We start from the raw sequence: 13,987 nt of genomic DNA on the forward strand, positions 1-13,987 counted from the left end.
AATCTGACTTATCACATTGAAGTATTTTTCAAAAACCATGTTTTCATTGAAAACCCTTCTTATTTGAAAACTTGAGTAAAATCCCAGTTACGTTAGTTTATTTTATAAAGTGGTACATTGAAAAGTTACTAATCCTATTCCCAAAATTTCTTTTAAGTTGCAGAAGCTAATTTTAAAAGTAACTGATTTTACGAAAACCTGATGTCAAAAAATTAAGTTGCGAAACCTTTTCGAAAATGTTACGGAAATGTAGTTTTGTTTAAAAATAGTTATAAATCGAAGTAAATAAAATCCAAAGTTAAAATCAAAAAAATTTAAAAGGCCTTATTGCAAAAGTTGAAAACCCAAAACGAAATCTAAAACATAAATAAAGTCCAAAGGCAGTCGTGTGGCCATCTCTGAGTCCCTTGCAGCACCGATCCTCCTAAAGCTTGGGATTACCTGCATAGTTAAAAAAACGGGGTGAGTTTGTGAAAACTCAGTGTGTAATCCCCTTACTAGAGTAACAGTTAGTATACCGAAATAGAAACAAAAACAGTCTGGGCCAGAGCCCTTTAACAGTAACAGTATAGTCCAATTCAGAGCATACGTAGGCTGAAGCCCATTACAATATCATTTGGGTCACAGCCCATAACAGAATCAATTGAGCCTAGCCCAAACCAATAACAGAACAAGTGGGCCTAAGCCCAATACAATGACAGATCTCATAAACAGATATGCAACAGTATGAGGATGCATCCCACTCCGATCCAGCCAACACACCACCTGTACCAACCTTACACTTACGTGGGGATAAAATCGACCCACCCAACCAGCACACCAATGTTAGCACCGGTTGCGGCACTAACCGAAATCACATCAAAGCTGCTAGTATATATGCGGCTCTAAGCCTTCAGTAGCAGTATTATAATTGGCACAAAGCCATTGGTAACTGTATTATGTTTGGCACATAGCCATCAGCGACGGTAATATAATCGGCATACAACCTTGGGTAAAATGATCGACACAGAGTCATCAATACGTATGTTAGGCACATAGCCACAGGTAAATGCATTTGGCACAAAGCCATAGTCAAGATGGCACAGAGCCATTTTTAGGTTGGCATAGAGCTATAATCAGATTACGCAGCTTTAAGCTGTCCGTCGGTCCACAGTCATTTTGTGCGACCCGTGCGACCTTAACAGATCAATACTGGATCCACAATCATCTCGTGCGACTCGTGCGACCCTATCAGAACAGTACTTCCTCCATATCAATGTCCCAACCACATGCAATATGTCGTGTATGTCATGCTCAATCATCACACGTGTATGCAGAATGGCCATGCTCAGTAACAGTCATTTAAACATATATTAAATGCGTATCAGTTTTACAACCACAGTCAAGTTAGTAAAAACACAATCATACAATCACAGTCAAATCAGTCAAATTCATAGTCTCAACCGGTCATTTACCCACAAGGGCAAAATAGTCATTCTACCTTACAAGGGTATTTCGATAATTTTATGCTATAAGGGTATTTCGATAATTTTACAAATCAAGGGTATTTCGGTAATTTTAAAAACTGGGGATATTTCGGTAATTTTACAAATTGGGGTCTTAACGGCCCAACAAAAGGTCCACCGTCACCCGAGCGACTTAAGTAACCTAAACAGACATAACGGTGCAAGTGGGCCTAAGGCCCATTACTCGGCCCAAGTGTGCCCACACGCTCGTGTGGCCCATTTAGCCAAAATTTAGATACGACTATGTGTACACCATAGCCCGGTTCATTAATAGTCACTTACCGCAGATTTATCCATGTGAGCCCACAAGCCCATTGGGCCCACACAGCCCATTTCGGTCCATCGAGGCCTAAAACAACCTAGGCCATGTCCGCGACATGACAAGTCTATCTACTTCCCACTTAATAGTAAAATTTACCCACACGGGCCCTTTGGGCCCATACGACCTATTTAACCCAAAACTATTCATGGCTGTACGAACGACGTAGCCCAGTCCAAAACTTACCACATAACATACATTTTATCCTTCTGGGCCCACACGACCCCGTCCGGCCCAATGTGGCCTAGAACGGCCTATGTTGTGTACGCGACATGACAAGCCCAACCATAGTCCACCTAGCAGTTGATTTGACATAAGCGGGCCTATGGGCCCATTGGGCCTATTCGGCCTATTTTGTGGCCCAAGTGGCCGCTACAGCCAAAGCCCACGAATTCACTCATGGTGGCCTTCCTCGTCGTACGCCCACTTTTCGTGAGCTCGATTCACTATGCGCACAATCGCACGCTCGTGTGGCATCATACGCCATATTTCTAGCTTTTTGGCATTTTACCGATCTACAGTCATAGGTTTCGGTGTACAGTTACACACCTTGCTAACGAAAAGGCGCAGAAACCCTCGAGCACAAAACCTTGATTGAACGAGCATGGTCCAGCCCACTAAAACTGTTGACGAAATCGGATAATAGCCCCTTGATAAATATCTGCATTTAAACTGACCTATTAACCATTACCATATGCGCAAGTAACTTGAACCAAGTGGAAAGCAACTTACCGAAACGTGGTACTACGAAAAGCTGAAAGAGGTATTCGACCTGCAATGGCACACCTAAAAGTATACCCTTAAATCGAGGTAGCAGATGGGACAATCGTTCCCTTATCAAAATTGGCATAGAGAAGAAGTTTCAAAAAAGGGAAATAAAAATCGATATAGAGAAAGACAGAGTAAAGGTACTGCACAGCTAGATTAAAGAATACTTACCCTGTCAAAACAACCACAAAAGGGGTATGAAAAATTCGACCAATATCACAGAATTAAGAGTAGAGGATAGGGGGTACTCAGCCAGTGTTGAAAGAGAGGAAAGAAAATCGGCAATAGAAGAGAGAAAGAAAGATTGCCCAAAATCGAAAGAAATAGAGAGGGAGAGAAGCCAAGAATCGGCCAAGAGAAGAAGAGGGAAAAAGTAGAAAAAGAAGTCAAGGAATATTTTCCAAACCGAACCTAAAAGCACTAAGGTAAACGGCCTAAGCACAAAATGATAAGAGGAGAAAGGAAAATGTAAAAAAGCAGAACTGAAAAGGTATCGGAACAGAACAATTGCAATTATTTGGCTTCGGAAAACAAAGAGTAGAAAAGAATCACAATGAAAAAAGGTAAAAACCAAAAATGAGGAGAAAAAGGCTTGAAATGTTAGAAAAAAATCGAGAGACTCCCAAATGACCCTTAACAAACACATCTCCCAGAAGAAATGCCCAAAACTGATTTCCCCCAATGCCTAAAGACCAAATTCAGTGCAACACTCTCCTCCCCCTTCAAATTTCCTATTTTTCCTCCATAAATCACTCTATAATCCACTCCCTGATTTCCTTTTCAACCATTTTCCTTAATTTACTCCTCCAACAACCCATTCAAATTCCTCAAGACCCATTCAAACTTAGAGTCCCCACCTAACTCAAATACCAACCGTCCCTTGTAGCAAAATAAATACTTATTTCATGCTGGGCCAGCACTCGAACCTCAGACCTCAAGGTTACTCTACACGCCACCTTGCCACCACACCACAGGCTCTTTTTGTGATAAAAATCGTCCATAATTAATTATAAGACCTATGTGCTAGTGTCCAAATTCACTTAAGAGGAAAAACTAAAATTTTTCTAGAGCCTAGATTTGAACCCAGGACTTTTCCAACACTACCAAATATGCCCAAATACTTAGCCACTAAAGCCAACATGCAATTTGTGTCATTTATTGCACAACTAACTACTTACGTCAAGCCTTCTCACTGTTCCCCTGCTCAAGGCCCATTCCTTTTAGGCCTAAATTCGAGGCGTTACAGTTTTGATTTTGAAATCACTCTTAATTTAATCCTCCAACAGACCATATTAACACATAAATTTCAAAAAATTTCTTACGCATTTTGGTCTTACTGCATTTTAGTCCCTAATTTCAAAACTAACAAATTTTACTTTACACACTAGTCCATTAACATATTTAAGCTTCAAAACTAACCAAATAATCACAAAAACTTCAAGAAAAAAAAATCAATGGCAGCTTTCACAGGCTTTAACAATTTTGTGAAATAGTCCATGAGTTAGCTAAATCAAGTTCTCGGAATTCCAAAAACATAAAAATTACAAGAAATAGACCAATTTTCACTTACCAATTTAATTTTTAAGTTGGACGAGAGCTAGGGATTGTTTCTCTCTACCTATTCGGTTTTACGGTTGAAGATGACAACTAAAACTTTGTTTTTCTTTACTAAAACTTTGTTTTTCTTTCTTTATCTTTTTGTTTAAACAAATTTTATTATGTTTTAATTGAATAACATATAATAAAAAATATTTACACCACCAATCGTCCAAACACTATTAAAAATGGTATATTTACCATTTAAATCCCTTAGCAACCCTTAATTATGTTTTTTAGTTAATAGAAATCAATAAAGATCAAGTTTTATGTCTTTTACGATTTAATTCTTTTTCCTTAACTAACTAGACAAACGATGAAATTACTAGACCAAAACTTAATACTACATTTAAATAACTTCTTAAATATTAATGAATAATATTTACTAACTCACACGTCAAAATTGTGGTCTCAAATCCATTGTTTCTGATACCACTTAAAACGGGCTATTACAATTTGGATGCAAGTTTCATTTGTTCCAATAAAAACTAATCTGTTATGCTTACCAACCATATACGGATCAACTTTTAAGTCTATTTCTAATTTTTTTTATGAACTTTCAAAGTTACTTTACTGTTGTTGTCCCTAAACTGTTTTAATGAGATTGGTTATAACCAAATTGCCCAAGAGACACATCAAACACATTTTTCTCATTAATACAACATTTCATATTTATTCACATATACCAAATTATATTCATTAGTCATTCCATGTCAACCAAACTTTCGTATCACATTATTAATTCATACAAACTTTATGATTAAAGGTTACTAATTCACTAATTTTGGAAGCCACTTATTTCGAACATTTTAAGTCATGGAACTCATACATTTTCATTACATAATAAATCTCATGCTTATTAAACTATTTTCATAATAGTCACACAAATTCATTATTTTTCCTAAACATTTTAGTGTAGGAAAAGTAAGAGTATCCAAGGGTACTTACCTCTTCAATGAATATTATTAAAATCCAAGCTCCCCACTTGGATCCAACCTCAACCAAGATTGAAACTCCATTTCTCAATATTTCCTCATTTCCATACACATAAAATTCAACCAGAATGAACACAAGAGATTTCCAAGCTTTCACATGGTAAGCAATATCTAATAATGGTTAGAAATGCCATTTTTTACCTCATTGAAGCTTTATCTCTCTAGCTTCCACTTTCTCTCTCAAACACCCATGAAAAACCTTGCCGAAACTTATGATTTTGAAGGTGGAAATGACTTTAGGAAGTGATTTCTTAAGTGATTCTACTAAAAGCTTAAAGTGGGTGATGAGATTTGAGGTTGGTTTGAGAAGAAAAGCAAGAAAAGATAAAAAGGAAAAAGAGAGCTCCAAGGGAAGATGTGGCTAGATGAAATTGCTAGTAAAGGATGATTCTTCTCATATTTTCCCCCCTTTTTAAATCAATTAAAAATATTAAACTCAAGTCAAAGTCAAAACACACTTAAATATGTGGTTCATAATTCATCACACTAAAATATGTACCTACGAAGGTTCATATTAATCCCGTACACCAATTATCATATCAAAACAATATTTTTATCATAAATTTCTTAAGAAATCACAAAAATACATTTTCATGACAAAAATACTATTTTACCCTTTTTTTACTTTATGCATAATTTATTCATGAAAATAGACATTGATCAAATTTAAATCACATAATTCTCATTTAAACCTTAAGAATACTCCTAGGATGGTAAAATTACTCTTTACCCTATTCTCGATAAAAATGAAAATTTTATGATTTAGTCCCTATATTATCAAATCATTTTCAATTTAGTCCCGAAAGTGATTTTTATCACACCAATACATAATCTAGCTTATTCTTAAGCCAAGTAATCAATAATTACACATATTTCTATTTTTGGTCAAATTTTCACTTTAGTCCAACTTTTCAAAACTTTTAATTTAGTCCTTTTTGCCACAGTCTCACATCCACAATACTTTTCATTGATTTCCATCTCAAATATAAAATTTCCTTTCATAATTTTCTTTTTTTGATTCATTTCTAAATTTTCTTGAATTTTTTTACTGTACTTGATATTAAAATCTTGCCATATGACTTAATGACAATCTTAGGGTGCTATACTTTGTGAGCCAAACACTTATAAGAAATTAGAATTCCATGTAATTACAAGAGGATGTAATTACTACAAGTGGCGAAGCCAAGGGGATTGGTAGGGGCCTTGGCCCATCCTAAAATGTAAAATTTTTCATTTAAGCCCTTTATAATTTATAAAATTTTAAATTAGTAATTGTAAAATTACACTTTACCCCCCTCAAATGATAAAAATCTGATTTAATCCCTTAAAAATTATAAAGATATAGACTATTAAAATAGTGAAATTCTATTTTTACTATTGTAAAAATATACAATTTAATTCTGTCACCCCAAATAATAATTTTCTAACTCTACCACTGATTACTACCCAAGTAATTAAACTTTCATCCAATTATTGTATGATGTCCAAACCATGGTAATCAATATTGTACCAATATCTCCCGTACTAGCTTGTACGTATCATTCTGGTCCTAAATCAATACCAACTAGTTTATGTTTTATTCAAAAAAAAATTCAAGGCGTTTCGTTCATTTTAGTGTGTTTTGGCCCGTTTCAACCAATACCAGCTTGTGCCTGTGCGTACCGACATCTACCAATTAGTACAAAAGTTTGATATTTTAAACCAACTTTTACTTTTTTTTATGTTAGCCACTTTAATTTTTTATGTTAGCCACTTTAATTTTCTATAATTACATTTAAAATTAATAGTTATTAAATTAAATTATTGAACTTAATTAATAATTTTAAAACTTATTTTTACATATAAATATACTTAAATGAATACAATTGAGATATATTAGCATATATATAATATATAATTTATTTTTAATCAAAATAATATATAACTTATTAATAAACTCAATAATTAGATTATAACTATACATTTGAAAAATATTTAAAAAATATTGATGAATTTAAATTCTTACATCAAAACATCCTAATACTGATATTAAAATAATAAAAAATATTCCCACCAGAATAATACCAACTATTTTGATTCAAACACAAATTAAAAGTAAATAACAAAGGATGAACCCAGCCTAAAAGCGCTTTTGGGTAAGGAAAAGTTAAAAATTTTAGCTTTTCCTTTTCAGAAGTGCTTTTCAAAAGCACTTCTGAAAAGCTAAAAATTTCAGCTAAAAGCAGCTTGTTCTGCACAGCTTTTCTTCTAGAAGTGCTTTTGGAGCCAGAAGTGCTTTTGAAAAGCAATACAGAATTGGCCCTAAAACTCAACCAAAGCTTCCATTCATGTCAGCTAAAATTCTACGCGCAAAACCAACCAACAGGGTTCCCTATGTCCTAGACTCGTCCTTCACATTAAACCATCAAAATTACTAATTGACTTTTTCATTATTCACTATTCACGATTTGCCCGGTTGTCCTTATAAAGAAAAAAATTTAAAATATATTTCTAATCGAATCCGTTTTCAAGGGTTTTTTCTTATAAAATATAATATGTCAATATGTATGCTTCGGTGACACCACTCTTACTTTTTGGTCAAACATCATCCACTAACATGATTAAAAAAACAATTTTTTAGTAGTACTACTTAATACATTGATAATATGGATATAAATTCTTTAAAAATATTCGTATTTTTTAGTGTACATGGAAGGAAAAAATAAAATATATATTTTTATTGGTGTCACCTGGCAATATCGCTTTAATTTTTTTTTAAATGGTTAAAAAAAGCTATTGAACAAAAAAGGAAAGAAAAGTTGTAGTGTTTGTACCAATGCGTGACAATTAGTCGTGAAAAATTATGTTTGTGGAGTTTTAGGGATAGATTGTGATAGTTTTAAGGTATTTTTATTAGTTTGTAATAATAATTTTTAAATTATTTGTTTATATTTATTTTTAATATTTGGATGTAATATTTAAAGGTTATATTTTTGTTTGAAAAAAAAATTGTGTTGGATTTCAAATAAAAAAAAACATAAAGTTGGTTTGTATTACTTGGTTAGATTATTTTTTATATTATTTGTATAAAAAAATACCCTATTGTTTGTGTTGGAATTATTTTGTTTTGTTTTTTTATGTTTTGAATTTTTTTTACTAGATTGGTTATGTTTATATTTATATTTTTTTAATAAAGATAATTAATTCTCAGTTGGAAAAATACATGTTAAGGTAATTCCTTTTAATTATTTTTTTGTTTAGTTGGTGACTAATATTTTTATTATGTGGATATTTCATTTAAATAAATAAATAAAATTATGATTCATGAAAGTGTGTTGTGGTAAATATTATCATGTGAATGTGTCTATGTTTTAAAATGACAAGTTTATTCAATTTTGTTTGTGCAGATTTCGAAATGGATTCATTTATTACAGTATTTAATGTGTCGGTAAAAAAAAGTTGTTACTTGCTATTCACGGGTATTTTATAAATTTGCACGTTATTAATTTTTTAATTGACTTATTTAACTAATATGATAATTTATTATGGATAGGGTGCGTACCGCATCTTGAGAGTGTGTGTCCATGGTACGAGTTACTGGCCGGATGAACATATTTTCCCATATTTGGATGTCACATGATTTCAAATAGTGACATTGATTAGAATGTTTGAGCTAAGGGCTGACTTGATATCCACCTTAGTTGAGCGGTGGTGCCTGAAGACCCATACCTTTCATTTGTCGAGTGGGGAGTACACCATCACCTTAGAAGATGTTGCATTGTAACTCGGGCTCCCAGTTAATGGTGTTGCGGTCACAAGTTCAAGTAAATTGATTGAACTTGCATCGCTTTGCTATCAATTGCTAGGATGATTGTTAGATGATGGTGGTGCTAAGTTTACCAATTTGAAACTTTCCTGGTTCAAGTAAAATTCTAAAACTTTATCGAGTAGTGCCTCTGAGTGGGAGAATATGTGCATTGCTCGGGCATATATACTGGAGTTGATAGGGGGTACTCATGCCAGACGCATGTAACAATAAATTTCAATTGATGTAATTGCCTCTATTGGTTGATTTTCATGCTACTTGTTCATACAGTTGGGGTTCAACAATATTAGCAACATTGTATCATGAGCTTTGTAGGGCAATGATTGCCGCCAGACATGCGAATGTCTGGACTGGAAATACTGCAACAAAAAGATATAAAATTAAGCAACAACGTCCACAACTCTACAGGTCAAATTATATTATAGATTAGTGTTACAACGAAACACTTTGGGAAGCATTCCAAGGATCGTACCCAATGAAGGTTGAATTAAACCTAAATTAATTCCCTACACTAATAAGTCTAAATAGCATCAATTTAAAATTATATTACAACAAATCAAATTAACATTAATTAATCAAATTAACCTAAAAATTATTTAAATAAAAAATCAACCAATTTAGCAACCGAAAATAATCCATTAACCAGGTAGGAGATCAACTCACTTTAGCAATCCTAGTTAACTTTAGAACTTGGGTTTTATCGAGTTAGCTATTAATTAACTAATTATCACCTCTTGGTATCTAACTAATTAACTAATCGACCAATACACGCTTACCTCTCGGCCTTACTTTCTTAACCGAGATAAATTATGATTTACTTGGTAAACTTATCTCTCAATATCATTTATCCTAAATTACTTCCTAGGAGTGTCACTTCCTATGGTTTAATCACACATAATTTAAGCCAACTAACCTAGATTTTAACCTTTGTTCTGTAATAGCTCGTTTTTCAGTAATATCGAAAATAGTGGTTTCGAGACCACAAATCTGACGAGTGAGTTCGTAAACATTATCATTTAATATTTAGGAGTCAAATATTATACTACATTGAATTTTAATTTGATAAATTTTGTTAACTAGACAAATAGTTAAGTTCAAGAGGTTTGTTCATAAAGTTAAGTGGTTTTGGAAAATAAGGTATCGGGACCTCATTTCCATAAATCGAGCGCATAAATATTTTTATTAAATATTTACTTAGTGATTATATAGGTGTATTAAATTTTGGTCTGGAAATTGTAACATTTAGATATTTAATTAAGGAAAAATGACTAAATCGTAAAAACTGTAAAAATTAATCGCTATTGAGTAATAAATGTTTAATGAGAATAACATCAAAATAATAGTGTTTTAAAAGGTAAGTAAACCTTATTAAAACCTAGTGGACGGTTTAGGAAATGAAACAAAAAAGTTATAAGTTAATTTTTTATATTAAAAATGTTAAATGATATTATTAATAAAAGAAAAACAAAACATTTTGGGATCATCATCTTCTTTCTTTATTTTGTATACTCGAAACCACCATTTGCATTCCTTATAAAGTTGGATTGAGGTTTTACCTTGCATGTAAGTCAATTTTTATCATGTTTTTAATGATTTTTATGTTTTTAAGATCGTTGTAACTTAATCTAGCTAACTCAGGAGTTAATTTTTAAAATTGTTAAATATTTTGAATTATGTCATTGATGAATTAGTGATGTTTTTAAAGTTTGATGATAGATTTATAAGGTTGATAGTTAAATAGGACTATTTTGTAAAGTGATTTTAGTTCATTTTTAAGTCAAAAGATTAAATTGCTAAAATAGTAAAGTTATATGGAATTATTGTAAAAATATGGTGAACATCGGCTGTAAGGGGATTATATAGAAAATTCTACTGGTCTTGTTTGATTAATTTATGATTGAATTTAAAGTTTCGGGTCTAGGGACTAAATTGAATAAATTGTGAAAGTTTAGGGTGGATGTGTAAATTTCATTAAAAGGTTAATTGCATGAATTTTAGTGTTTTAATATGTTTAAATTGGTTAATTGAATTAAAATATTATATTTAGATTAAGAAACGGATCAGTCGATTGATAAACGCGAGAAAGGAAAAGTCATTGAATAGACGTCATTGTGTGTTGATAGCTATCATATTTTGGTAAGTTCATATTATTTTTATTATGTTTATAATTATTTTACTTATTACATGTTTAATTAAATGGAATTGAATGTTGTTATGATCTATTGAATGATTAATAAAGTGGAGGAATAAAGTTGAGTACGAAATGTACTAGAAAAGCAGGATAAGCCCGTGTGAACTTAGTGAATAGCTAGGATATACGTGACATGTCATTAGGGTGTAGAAGGCTTCGTGCCGGTGTATATATATCAGGCTTTGTGCCAGTGTATATCTAGCAGTCATTAGTTGCCGGTGTTTTCAATAGCAAGCACTCAGTGCCGGTGTTTTATTTAGAAGGTACTATGTACCGGTGATGGATATCGTACAGATAGTTTGAGGTACTGCATCTGTTACGGATTCTCTGAAGCTTGTGTGAGCAGTATCACGTATTAGTTAATGTCCTTATGTTAGCTCGTATGAGCATTCCCTTCCCTTGTATCTGAAGTTGATTTACTATTGTTCTCCAAACAACATAGTTAACTATTATGATGGAAATGGAATAAGATGATGTGATGAGTTATATCTAGGTACATGATTATTTGACATGGGTTTTGATGATATGAATCATCCAAGTTTAATCATTTTGGGTAGTTGGAATGATGATATACAATAAATGAATTATTAGTTTCATTGTTATGTACGATTTATATTTAAATTGACAGGTATGATATGTTTGATTTTACGAATTTACTAAGCTTTAAGAATGCTTACTTTTTTTGGTGTTTTTTCTTTGTAGGTTGTCGGACTTTTTCTATCACTTCGAACATTGTTGGAGATCACACTATCCGACAACTCATTCGGTAGTTATTTACTTATTTTGGTCCGTTTATAAGTGGCATGTAAATAGGGTTTTGGGTATGTAGATTATAAACATTATGGTCAAATATTGTGCACTTTGAAGATTATGGTGTATGTGTTGATATAAATCTTATTTGGTAAGTTGGTTGGTTATGGTTTGTGATAATGAATGCATGAATTGATATATATGTATTATATTTTTGTTTAGTTATGTTTATATTAATATTCAATTTGAGATGTTCGTGCTTTGATGAAATGGTCAATTTGATTACAGTAAGGTATGAACTTAGAATGAGATTTATGGGCACTTGATGATTTAGTTTATATGGTTGAACTTTGGTAATTGGTATCTAGAATTTAGGTAATGATTGATTGAGTTTAATTTGAGGTATATGTTTTGATTGAATAGTTGTTGTATATATGTTTGAATTGTAGTGCCAATGAGGGTATACTAGTTAGGCACATAGGTTGATTGTGAATTGGTATATTTTGGCTTGTTTTGGCATGTGAAATGTCTTGTGTTAGAATGTGTTTTGGACACACACGGTCTAGGACATGGTCCGCCACATGATCGTATATCTCACACGATTGCATGACACAACCATGTGGCTTCTTTCATTTTTGGTGCAGGATTAACAACATGACATTAGGGAGTTACACGGCCTGGCTTATACAGACTCAAGTTGTTACATGGTTTGGCCACACAACCATGTTCTTGAGCCACACAGGCTAAGCCTTGTCACATGACCGTGTGACCCCTGTTTACACTTTTTACTCAAAATTTTGTAGAAGTTTCAATTTAACCCAAAAATTGATTCTGGTTTGTTTTAAATGTTCCATAAGCTCGATTTAGGTTCCAAATTGATTGATTAGCATGGAAATTATTGATAATGATTTATTTGATTGTTATAAAATGCTTTTATGAAAGTTGTTCAAAGTTTATAGTCGTAACACCTTATAACTCGGATTGGGTGACCAGACCAAGTATAGGGTGTTACATTTAGTGGTATCAGAGATATGATTTAGTCAATTCTAGGACTGAACGTAGAATGTATTGAGTCTAGAAATACATGTCACTTTATAATATGTGATAGTGTGATGACTCTGAATCAATTTGACTTTTTTCTTAATAAATCAAATATGTCAACTAAATCCAATCGAACAGATTTTGATGAAGTACAGAGTTATGTTCCAACCACCAAAGATGTGGAATTAAATTGAGCGGTCGTAAGAATTTTCAACTAGAGAATTTGATTAAAGAATTTTCTTCAAAAATTAATTTGGAAATTCTAAGTGATTTTTGAAAAAGTTAATTTTGATCAAGTAAAATTAAATCAAATTAATTAAAATTAATAGGATATTTTTTAAAATTAATTTTCATGTCAGACAGTTGGCTCAATGGGTAATTGAATTTGAAAATTGGACTTGAGATCGTAAATTGGGCTCGAGAGCCCAAAATCGAGACCAAGACCCAAAAACTGGTCAAACTGGGTCTGGTATGTGAAATCAAGCCAACGGTCCAACTGGTGGCTAGAACAGAACGGTCGGGCCTTCACTGGCCCAAACCAAATCGATAGAAATAGAACTAACTCAGGCTCTTGACGGCTGTAATGGTGGCATTCTGATGGCCAGAAAATGATTGGTGTGTGGGTTTTCGGTGGTTAAGCATTGGAAGAATTACACTCCTACTGGGACTTTACCAAATAATTTGATTTCAGATTAACTCTTCCCAAAATAATATTATTTTAATAAATTTAATATTAAATTTAATTTAATTCTTATCTTAATAGTAAAGTGATTAAGTTTAATCATAGTTGAACTTTCTAAACTCTCCCTATATAACACATTTGAATTCAATAGAAAGTTGTAGAGAGAAAATTCTCTAAAGAAATTATTTCAAAAAATTTCTAGAGATATTTTCTTATTTATAACTTGGCCCAAAAGTTTAGAGAAATTGCGAAATTACTCCACTGGTAATTTTGTGAAAAATTTTCTTATTCGAAGTGAGCCCACACAGGCAAACGTAAGCTTGAGGATAACGAAG

The sequence above is a fragment of the Gossypium hirsutum genome, chromosome A12, assembly GCF_007990345.1.
Source record: "Gossypium hirsutum isolate 1008001.06 chromosome A12, Gossypium_hirsutum_v2.1, whole genome shotgun sequence".
Lineage (NCBI taxonomy): Eukaryota > Viridiplantae > Streptophyta > Magnoliopsida > Malvales > Malvaceae > Gossypium > Gossypium hirsutum.